Source organism: Oryctolagus cuniculus, chromosome 3 (assembly GCF_051225735.1).
Source record: "Oryctolagus cuniculus isolate XC-2025 breed Fujian yellow rabbit chromosome 3, ASM5122573v1, whole genome shotgun sequence".
Lineage (NCBI taxonomy): Eukaryota > Metazoa > Chordata > Mammalia > Lagomorpha > Leporidae > Oryctolagus > Oryctolagus cuniculus.
Window position 1 is genome coordinate 85,684,728 of NC_142869.1, and position 12,295 is coordinate 85,697,022.

At 41.9% G+C, this 12,295-nt stretch overlaps 1 pseudogene; it reads left to right on the forward strand.

The window, feature by feature from the left end:
• LOC100355540 (angiogenic factor with G patch and FHA domains 1 pseudogene) overlaps nucleotides 1–11,716 on the forward strand; it is a 78,834-nt pseudogene extending 67,118 nt beyond the window's left edge.
• The last annotated feature ends 579 nt before the right edge of the window (nucleotides 11,717–12,295 follow it).

Here is a 12,295-nt window from a genome sequence, read left to right on the forward strand (position 1 = left end):
AGCATGGCAACACTGCCTACTGGGAAATGAAGGTATGATGTAAATCTTGTGCTCCTACCAATCTGATTGGCAGCTTTATGGGGAGGGTAGTGAAGGAGAAAGGTAATTCAAAGGAAAGGACTCAGGAGAGGCATTTCCTAACCACTTGAGATGTCCTTCCTTGAGCCTCTTTTGTCTTATTTCCTCTCTTTTTAAATTTTTGTATTTTTAATATAGGAATATTAATTGAAAATCTCCTTTCCCCTATCATCTGGCAAAGATTTTTGTAAGGGGAAATGCTAAGTCTTTGAAATGGAGGGGAGGATAAAAAAATTGCTTCAGTGATGTGTGGAGATAGGGTAGTTTTCCAACAGATATAACCTGGCATTTTGATCATGTTACATGGTATTAGATCAGGTAACTAGAGATCCTTTGCAGGTTCCTACCCACGGGAAAAGCTGCTTAGTGATCCAACTCCTCAGGACTTTTCCTTATGCTGGCACTTGGCATGGTAGTAAGTAGCTCTGCTGGCTGGTCTGTCATGTTCTTAGAATAATTTGTATAGAGCAATGCCTGTCTATGGAGGCAACAGCTGGTCAACTAATAGAAACAATTGATTTCTTAGGTATCACTGGTACAAGTAGAGCATTCAGAAAAGAGAGGGTAATAAGTTTGCTCTATTTGTGCTGCAGAGTACCCAGAGTATTATGGCTAGTTTAGGAGCCATATTTTACAGGTGATATTTAACATATTGAAGAGATACAATAAGTTCAGTATGTTGCTAAAATGAGAAACAGGGGGCCTGCGCTGTGGCATAGTGGGTAAAGCTGCCACCTGCAGTGCTGGCATCCCCAATGGGTGCCAACTCGAGTCCTGACTGCTCTACTTCTGATCCAGCTCTCTGCTATGGCCTGAAAAGCAGTAGAAGATCATTCAAGTCCTTGGGCCCCTGCACCCGCATGGGCTCCTGGCTTCAGATCATCACAATTCAGGCCCTTGCAACCATCTGGGTAGCGAACCAGAGGATGGAAGACTCTCTCTCTCTCTCTGCCTCTGCTTCTCTGTAACTCTGCCTTTCAAATAAATAAAAATAAATAAAATGAAAAACAGGTTTAGGAATTACATATAGTTATAGTTGTTCTTAAGAAGGTTCAGTTGTATGATATTTGTCTTCAAATATCTCATGCAATTAAGGTTTAGATTCATTCTGCTTTCCTCACTCAACAGTGACATATGACTTTTATGAATCTTAGACATTTTCGTGAATCAAATGCACACTTTTGACATTTGATACAGAAAAATGGGCATTCAGCAACACATAGATGTGCTAGGAATTTTTAGGAACAATACGCACACATTTTGCTCAGATGTATTATCTTCCTAGAAGATGGACATGGCAAGATGAGGGTGGCAGGTTTCTACTTAGTTGTAGAAGCACTTTCTGGTGAGCTGAAATAGTCAGCTTCAGGCGCATGTAGGATCTGTGTTGCTGGGCAAGTTTAAGCAGAGGCCAGATTGCTGCTTGCTGATTATGTTGAAGAGGACTTACAAATATGGTGGGGTTTTGGCTAGATGAACTCCAATGGCTTTAAAATCTCGAGAATCAATTAGATTCTATGAATTTTACAGTAAAAGCCTCATATAACATGATTGGTCTATAAGGCATATGGTAATCCTGTTCACAGACATCAGCATTCATGTATGGCTTTATAGAGTATTTGATTTATTTTAGGACTTCTGCTTGATTTCCTTCTGGCCTGCCCCATAATTTTCATTAGCTTCATTTGGAGTTCTTCTTGGGTTTGGCTCTCTGGACCAGTACCCATATTCATTGCAGTAATAAAGCTTTAAAACTGAAATATAAAGTCTTGTGTTAGTTATCAAATTTCCGTAGCTCATTAGCTCTCAAAGAAAAGAAACTGGAGTTCCTTAGAATGATCTTATAGAGGGATCTGCTCCATGGGGTTACTGAGTTCACTCTGTGACTCTGTCGTCCTTTGCAAGTCATATTTGCAAGGGGTTTTAAAACTGCGGTAATGACTTTGCTTTGCTGGAGAGAGCAAGATGGAGAGGAAAAGGGAGGATGTTTTGTGATTTGGGGTCACTTTAAGATAGAGCCTCTTTTTAAAAAAATATTTTATGTATTTGAAAGTCAGAGTTACACAGAGAGCAAAGAGGCAAAGAGAGAGAGAGAGAGGTCTTTCATCCGCTGGTTCACTCCCCAGATGGCCGCAATGGCTGGAGCTGTGCAGATCCAAAGCCAGGAGCCAGGAGCTTCCTCCAGGCCTCCCACTTGGGTGCAGGGGCCCAAGGACTTGGGCCATCTTCTACTGCTTTCCCAGGCCATAGCAGAGAGCTGGATCAGAAGAGGAACAGCTGGGTCTCAAACTGGTGGCCATATGGGAGGCAGGCGCTTCAGGCCAGGGCTTTAACCCACTGCGCCACAGTGCCAGCCCCAAGCTAGAGCCTCTTAATATGGATCTACAATGTTGCTGAACTAGAAGAGCAGATTGTCTCCAGTTTTCAAACTTTGGGAATTCTCCTTACCTTGGAAGTTAAAATGGTGCTTAATGATAGTTATGTTGCCTGGGGCTTCCAGGTCAATTTGGGATAAACCATATGTATGTTGTTGTCTGGACAAAGCACATAAAGAATGAATAATAGCATCTCCCCAGACACTTCATTGAACACAGATACTAAAAGATATATTGCTGTGGAAGCATTTATTGTCATGGCATTAACAGGATTTCAGGTGTGTGGGAAGTAGGTTTAATTTACATTTAAAAGATAATAATGAAATGCAATGGTAATTTTTTTTCTCATGAATTAGGGGTTAATTGAGGGATTTCTGAGAGTAGATTCTCCTGCAAGAGAGCAACCAAATGTCAGCAATTTCTGGGCATTATCATAAAGAGTATTAGAGTCAGGAGAACAATGTGTGGAATTTTGGAACCAGAACGATAGCTAGAAAAGGTCCAGAAAAGGCCACCTGAACTGAATCAAGGGAACGCGAATGCTGCCATCTGAGGACAATCTAAAAATACGTGCTCTCATCTGTCTGGCAATATGCAGGCTGAAATGAAAAATGATTGATGCCTGTCAAATTATGAAAGTTATGTATAATTGGAACCAGGCTTAAATGCAAATGAACTAACATATGTGAATGGGATTTAAATAGTTTCTGGCACATAGTAGGTGTACAATAAATGTTAATTCCCTTCTTGTGCGGGCCTCTTTTTTTGAAACTTAAAAGAAGAAATTTTAACACAAATAAAAAGATAAAATTTGCTGCAGGTAGTAAACATATGGAATTTGATACTGAAAGAGGTGATTCTGGTGGAAAGTGTGGAAGTGGCTTCAAAATGGACTTGGATGGATCTGGAGATGAAAGATACTTAATGAGGGAAATAAAGCAAAATGAGCCTTTGTAAACTGAAGGGACAACTTCTAAATTCTAAAGTATGTTGTTTCTGTCATTATAAATGACACAGTTGTTAAATAGTTTTCACAAAAGATAGATGAACAAAACAAAAAACCCTTTGTGATGCCACCATTTAGTAATATCCCACTTAAAATTTCATTTGTAAAGTTACATTATTTTTCCATATAAATAAAGATATTTCATTAGTGGCATATAAATATTTGACAAATTTTTTTTTAAGTTTTTTGACAGGCAGAGAGGACAGTGAGAGAGAGAGAGACAGAAAGAAAGGTCTTCCTTTGCCGTTGGTTCACCCTCCAATGGCCGCCACGGCTGGCGTGCTGCGGCCGGCGTACTGCGCTGATCCGATGGCAGGAGCCAGGTACTTTTCCTGGTCTCCCATGGGGTGCAGGGCCCAAGGACTTGGGCTATTCTCCACTGCACTCCCTGGCCACAGCAGAGAGCTGGCCTGGAAGAGGGGCAACCGGGACAGAATCTGGCGCCCCGACCGGGACTAGAACCCGGTGTGCTGGCGCCGCTAGGTGGAGGATTAGCCTAGTGAGCTGCGGCGCCGGTGACAAATTTTTAATTCCACTTAGTGGTGTGAATGTTTCTCCATATCATTAAATATTGTTTATAGGGCAATTTTATATGGTTGATATCCCATGGTATGAATATCCTATAATTTATGTAATCAATTGCCTATAGCAGGACCTTGATAATTTGATCAAGATTTTGCTATTGAACCAACATCTGTGTGTCTGTCCTTGTGCTGCTTAAAAGATATTTTACTAGATCAAATTCTTAGAAGTGAAACTGCTTAAAGAGCATAAACATTTTTGAAGCTTTTAATAAATATTACCAAATACCCTTAAGAAATATTGTAATAGCAATGTATACTGCCATGTTGGTTTATAAAGTATCCATTTCCTCAAATGTTCTCTAAATCTGAGTATATGAAAAATCAATATGTAAAATAATGTTTAAAATGTTATAATTTTAATTCATATGGAGTACTATTTAGATTAAATATTAAATATTTTCTAATGTTTATTAAGTTTTTTGAGAAAGTATTCCAATTTTACATACTTTCTTCAAAGTTTTATTGGTATGTTTGCCTTTTCTTATTAATTTGCAAGATTTCTGAATATTGTTATAACGTTGTTAATTTTTTCAATGACCTTTTGATGTTTGAGGATTTTACTTCATGTGATTCCTGCCTGGCTTTCTGCAATGGAAACCAATGGGGAAGGAAGCTCCATTTCCCATGGTTCCTTGTAGTTGTGATGCTTCATGTGATTTACTCCAGTCAATTATCTGGGTCCATGTGGGACTTTGAATTTGGAGTGGCTGATGTAGAGTCAGGGAAAGTTGGAAACTTATTCTGACAATGAGGCAGCTCAAGCAGAGTCAGCAGCAATACTTAATGTCCCATGCTCAGCCTCATGAGTTCTAGTATCTTCAGCAGATGGAATATGTGATAGGATTTTGCTAGTGATTCCAGCTGCCTAACCTTTCTTTGTGCAAGTTTTCGTATCATTCTTATTAAATTCAGTTTTATTAAGATGTTCATACACAGTAAAATTCAAGAGTATTGTTTGATGAATTTTGATAAACTCTTAAAGTTTTGTAACTCTAACCATTATCAAGATACATTTGGGGGCAGATGTTGCGGCATAGTGTGTAAAGCTGCAGCTGCTCCACTTCTGATCCAGCTTCCTGCTAATGGCTTGGGAAAAGCTATGGAAAATGGCCCCAGTGTTTTGGTCCCTGCCACCTATGTGGGAGACCAAGACGAAGCTCCTGGATCCTGACTTGGGCCTGGCCCAGGGCTAGCTATTGCAGCCATCCGGGAAGTGAACCAGCAGATGGAAGATCTCTCTCTCCCTCTGTGACTCTCCCTCTTTCTCTGTAACTCTGACTTTTAAAATAAATAAAATAGATATTTAAAAAAAGATATATCCCATCTGCATATGTACTGGCTATTTAACATGCATCTGCCATGAAATGCTTCACTTAATGTTCTTTCATTTAAATCCCATCACAAGTCACTGGTGTTGGTTCTGTTATTCACATTTCACCAACAAGGAAATAGGTAACTAAGTAAATTGTTCCAAATAACAAGCTACTTTGTGGTTAAATGAGGTTGTAAGCCTCAACAAGTACATCTCCTGTTCTGTACTGCTTCAACAGCTCAAGGGATTGCTCATTAAAAAAAAAGTTCATTATCTACATGTTCACTTGGAAGCACAATGTCTTCACAATACTCCTATTTAAAATCTCTAATATTCAGCAACATAAATTAAAATAATATAAAATTCAACCATATATAATTTTATCTTAAAATTGCTACTGAACTTTCAAACAATAATTTGTTATATTTGGTATTTGTGTGGTGTTCATATCAGAAGCAAATGATTAGGTCAAAATTTATTTTATTTTAAAAGGTTTATTTATTTATTTGAAAGCAGAGTTGTGTGTGTGTGTGTGAGAGAGAGAGAGAGAGAGAGAGATCACAATGGCCAAAGCTGGGCCAGGCTGAAACCAGGTGCGTGGAGTTTCATCTGAGTTTCCCACAAGGGTGTAGGGGCCTAAACACTTGGACCATCTTTTGCTGCTTTCCCAGGTGCATTAGCAGGGAGCTGGATCAGAAGTGGAGCAGCCTGTGAGATGTGAGTAGTCTTGGTGGGAGACGCCACAAATTTGGGCAGCTTTGACTGCCCGGTGAGAGACATTGCAGGGGAATCTGAGCTTACACTGAAGACTGCACAGACCCTTTGTGTGGTCGTTGGGACAGAGCAGACAAATATTACATCCACTGGGACTAGTGCTCAGGCACTGATTGCCATTGAGGAGAAGAGCTCAGCTGAGCAGAATTACTTTTATTCTGAATAAAAAAAAAAAAGAGAGAGAGAGATTTACCACACCAAACCTGGGTGTGTCACCTTTGGCACACCCTTAACCCTGAAGAACTGAACAAAGCTCTCTTGCCATACCCACCACAAGCCACTAGAGATTCACCAAAAGCAGACAGTCCACTTAATCTAGAGTCATAGTATCATGAGAAAAGCCACCACAGTGAAAAAAAAAAAAAAGAAGAAACCAAAGAATATCTCCACAATGCCAAACAACAAAAGCAAAAACTGAGGAAACAAGAACAAGGAAGACATCATGACACTCCCAAATGAACATGACACTCCAATACAAGATTATGAAGATGATGAGATAGAAGAAATGCAAGATATGGATTTCAAAAAATTTATGATAAAAACATTTAGAAGTTATCAAAAACAAATGCATGGGCCGGCGCCGTGGCTCACTAGGCTAATCCTCTGCCTTGTGGCGCCAGCACACCGGGTTCTAGTCCCGGTCAGGGCGCCAGATTCTGTCCCGGTTGCCCCTCTTCCAGGCCAGCTCTCTGCTGTGGCCAGGGAGTGCAGTGGAGGATGGCCCAAGTGCTTGGGCCCTGCACCCCATGGGAGACCAGGATAAGTACCTGGCTCCTGCCATCGGATCAGCGCGGTGCGCCGGCCACAGCATGCCAGCGGTGGCTGCCATTGGAGGGTGAACCAATGGCAAAGGAAGACCTTTCTCTCTGTCTCTCTCACTGTCCACTCTGCCTATCAAAAAAAAAATGCATGAACTACAGAAATCCATACAGGACAGGACAGAAAATCTCTCTCATGAAAATGAAATCTTAAGGAAGAATCAAAATGAAATGAGGAATTTAGCAGAACATGAAATTGAGAAATTGAAGAGAAACCTAAATTAAATGAAGAATTCAATAGAACAAATGAAAAACACATTTGAGAGCCTTAAAACAGAATCAGTGAGGTAGAAGAGAGAATATCGGACTTAGAAGACAGAGCACAGGGAAGTATACAGTCAAACCAAAGAAAAGGAGAGGAAATTAGAAATCTAAAAAATATTGTTGGGAATCTACAGGATACTATTAAAAAACACAACATTCGGATTCTAGGAGTTCCTGAAGGCATGGAGAGAGAGAAAGGATTAGAAGGCCTTTTTAGTGAGATACTAGCAGAAAACTTCCCGGGTTTGGAGAAGGACAGAGACTTCCAAGAACAGGAAGCACATAGAACCCTCAATAAACATGACCAAAAGAGATCCTCACCACAACACATTGTAATCAAACTCACCACAGTGAAGCATAAACAAAAGATTCTAAAATGTGCAAGAGAGAAACGTCAGATTACTCTCAGAGGATCTCCGATTAGACTCACAGCAGACTTTTCATCAGAAACCTTACAGGCTAGGAGGGAATTGTGAGATATAGCCCAAGTACTAAGAGAAAAAAAACTGCCAGCCCAGAATATTATATCCTGCAAAGCTCTCATTTGTGAATGAAGGTGAAATAAAGACCTTTCATAGAAAACAGAAATTGAAAGAATTTGTCACCATTCATCCACCCTGCAAAAGATGCTTAAAGATGTGTTACACACAGAAACACAGAAACACGGCCATCAATATGAAAGAAGGTAAAGGAAGAAAATCTCCCAGTAAAAGATCACAGGAAGTTCAAAGCATATATTAGAAATACCTTTGGAAAAATGGCAGGGCAAAGTCACTGCTTATAAATAGTCACATTGAATGGAAATGGCCTCAATTCTCAAGTTAAAAGGCAAAGACTGGCTGAATGGATTAAGGAACAAAACCCATCTATTTGCTGCTTACAAGCAACACATCTTTCCAACAAAGATCATGCAGACTGAAAGTGAAAGGTTGGAAAACGATATTCCATGCCAACAGAAACAAAAAAATAGCTGGCGTAACCATCTTAATATTAGGCAAAATAAACTTTAACACAAAAACTGTTAAGAGAGAAAAAGAGGGACACTATATAATGATTAAGGGATCAATTCAATAGGAAGATGTAACTATTATAAACGTATATGCATCTAATTACAGGGCACTGGTTTATTTAAAAGATATGTTAAGGAACTTAAAGGGAGACTTAGACTCCAATACAATAGTATTGGGGTCTTCAATACTCCATTTTCAGCAATAGCCAGATCAACCAGACAGAAGATCAACAAGGAAACAGCAGATTTAATTGACACTATAGCCCAAATGGATGTAACACATATCTACAGAACTTTTCATGCTACACATAAAGAATACACATTCTTCTCAGCAGTACATGGAACCTACTCTAGGATTGACCACATACTAGGCCATAAAGCAAGTCTCAGCAAATTCAAAAGAATCAAAATCATATCATGCATCTTCTCAGACCACCATGGAATGAAGTTGGAAATTAGCAACTCAGGAATCCCTAGAGCATAAGCAAACACGTTGAGACTGAACAACTTGCTCCTGAATGAACACTGGATCATAGAAGAAATCAAAAGAGAAATAAAAAACTTTCTGGAAGTAAATGAGGATATCAACACAACATATCAAAACTTATAGGATACACCAAAAGCAGTGTAAAGAGGGAAGTTTATAGCAATAGGTGCCTACATCAAGAAATTGGAAAGGTACCAAACAAATGAGCTATCAATGGATCTCAAGGATCTAGAAAAACTGCAGCAAACCAGACCCCAAACTAGTAGGAGAAGAGAAATAATTAAAATTAGAGAAGAAATCAACAGAATTGAATCCAAAGAAACATTACAAAAGATCAGCAAAAAAAAAAAAAAAAAAAAAAAAAAAAAAGTGATCCCTGCTAAATATAAGAGTGGAAGAGAGGGAGGAGATGTACAGTTTGGCACATGCTCACTCGGACATACCCCTAATGGTAGAGTTAGAAACGTGCCCGGGGATTCCAATTCAATCTCATCAAGGTGGCACGTACCAATGCCATCTCACTAATCCAAGTGATCAGTTTCAGTTCATAATTGATCATAATGATAGGATTAAGTGTCAAAGGGATCACATAAACAAGACTAGTGTCTGCTAATACTATCTGATAGAATTAAGAAGGAGAAAACGATCCAACATGGGAAGCGGGATACACAGCAGACTCATAGAATGGCAGATGTCCTAAACAGCACTCTGGCCTCAGAATTAGCCCTTAAGGCATTCGGATCTGGCTAAAAAGCTCATGAGACTATTTCAGGCATGGAATGCCAAGACAATGTGGCAAAAAAATTGACCTAAATGAAAGATTTCTGTGAGTGAGATCCCAGCGGAAAGAATGGGCCATCAAAGAAGGAGGTACCTTTCTCTGAAGGGAGAAGAGAACTTTCTCTTTGATTATGGCCTTGTCTGTAAAGGTCAGAGTTTGTGAACTCAAGAGGCTTCCATAGCCTTGGCAGCTCATGACAAGAGCCTTGGGTGATTACTGACAATGTCATAAATAAGAGTGCCAATTGTTAAATCAACAACAGGAGTCACTGTGCACTTACTTCCCATGTAAGATCTCTGTCCTTAATGTGTTGTACTATGTGAATTAACGGTATAACTAGTACTCAAACAGTACTTCACACTTTGTGTTTCTGTATGGGTGCAAACTGTTGAAATCTTTACTTAGTATATACTAAGTTGATCTTCTGTATATAAAGATAATTGAAAATGAATCTTGATGTGAATGCGATGGGAGAGGGAGTGGGAGATGGGAGGGTTGTAGGTGGGAGGGAGGTTATTGGGGGAAAAGCTACAATAATCCAAAAGTTGTACTTTTGAAATTTATATTTATTAAATCAAAGTTTGAGATCCGCAGTGGAGGCTGCCGTTTCACAGATGGGCTTCAGCTGCGACGAGAGCACTGGGCTCTACTTTGACCACAGCACTGGTTTCTATTAGGACTCTGAAAATCAGCTATACTCTGACCCCTCCACTGGCATCTATTACTACTGGGACGTGGACAGCGGTCGCTATCAGTTTCATTCTCGGGTGGATCTACAACCTTACCAGACTCCTACTACAAGACAAAGTAAGGATAAAAAATTAAAGAAGAAAAGAAAGGATCCAGATTGCTATACAACAACTGAAGAAACGGACGTGAGTTCAGCAGACCCGAAGGCTGCCAGTGTGGAATATGCAAGCTGCGGTGAGGGGGCGAGTTGTGCAAATGGGAGGAAGAAGGCCAGAACGGACATTGATCACAGACCCAGTCCTCCCCGATGTGGGGCAGAGTCCTCTCCCTGGGCACAGTGCTGCGAATGCCGCTGCAGGTGACGTCGGGAAAGGCCCAGAGACCGACAGTGAGCCGGAGGAAGGTGAAATTACAGATTCTCACACGGAGGGCACTGGTGAGGACGGCGGCAGTGTGGACACCGAGGAGGAGGAGGAGGAGATCTGGCCCCCGTGTATTAGAGTGATTGTTATCAGGTCCCCGGTGCTGCAGACAGGGTCGCTGTTTATCATCACCGCTGTGAACCCTGCTAGGATTGGAAGAGAGAAGGACATGGAGCACACCTTGCGCATCCCTGAAGTCGGTGTCACTAAGTTTCATGCGGAAGTGCATTTTAACCATGACGTACAAAGCTACGTCCTGGTGGATCAAGGCAGTCAGAACCGCACGACTGTCAACGGGAAGCAGATTCTCCAGCCAAAAACCAAGTGTGACCCTCACGTGCTGGAGCATGGGGATGAGGTGAGAATCGGGGAGACAGTACTGTCCTTCCACATCCACCCTGGCAGCGAGACGTGCGATGGCTGCGAGCCAGGGCCGGTGAGAGCGCACCTGAGCCTTGATGAGAAGCATGAAGCTTTCGTTCCAGCACTAAGTAAAGAAGAAAAAGAGTTGGAAAGGAGAAAATAATTAAAGAAAATACGAGTGAAATATGGTTTACAGAATACAGATTATGAAAATGAAAAGGCCTTGAAGAATCCAAAATACAAAGATCGAGCTGGGAAGCGCAGAGAGCAGGTTGGGAGTGAAGGGCCCTTCCTGAGGGACGATGCTCCTGCGTCTGTCCATGCTGAAATTACAGATAGCAACAAAGGCCGGAAGATGTTGGAGAAGATGGGCTGGAAGAAAGGCGAGGGCCTGGGGAAGGACGGCGGCGGCATGCGCGCTCCGATCCAGCTGCAGCTTCGGCAGGCTCACGCGGGCTTGGGGACCGGCAAGCCGTCCTCCATTGAAGAGATTCCCCTTCTCCAGAACAAGAGCAGGAAGAACTGGGACAAAGCAGGAGAAAGGTTTGCTGAGAACTTCCCGGAAACCAGGCCGCCCAGAGATGTGCCGGGGAGCGCGCCTTGGGTGAAAGGGACTGCAGAGTGAAGCCAGTCGCAGCGCAGTCAGGGGCTTGGAGGAAGAGTTTGCAAGTCTCTGCTTACGTGAAACTGCTTCTCAGAAGGTCAATGGCACAGGGACCTGTGTCACAGCTGCCGCCCACGTTTAGACGTGTAATAAAGTGTAGATAGTGACTGGATCAGGGCGTGTGCGGAGTGGACTAAAGTTCACAGGCAGAGTGGCTGGCAGGCTTTGTTACTTGGTCTGGTCATTACAACATCCGTGCATGAGCTTCATGAACTGCATCTTGTCCTTGTCCCCAGAGACGCACAGCAGCAGAGGAAAAAATCCAGAGTTCATTGGAGCAGTTTTTACTTCCACGCATCCCTGTTCACGCCCCTTAGAAGCTGGTGAGAACGTTGAGAAGATGTGGGCGATGGTGCGAGATGGGGGAAGGGGTGCCGCCCAGAGCTCGTGGACAGCTGACACTGGTGGGAGATCCCACGGCCACTAATTTCTTCTGTGAAGAGTCTGTGGATGTGTGCTCTGTATTCCGCATTCACGCTTGTTAGTTTCGTAGCAACTGAGATTCCAGGTGAGAACAGCTGAGAACAGCTGGCTTTTGTAGTTCTGTTCAGTACCATTGCGGGCAATGGAGTTTGCCAGGGATACCAGGTCTGTAGTGCAAGGGTTTCCTAGCCTCAGCCTCAGCCTCAGCCTCACAATATTGATGGGAAATGTTGACAAATGCAATA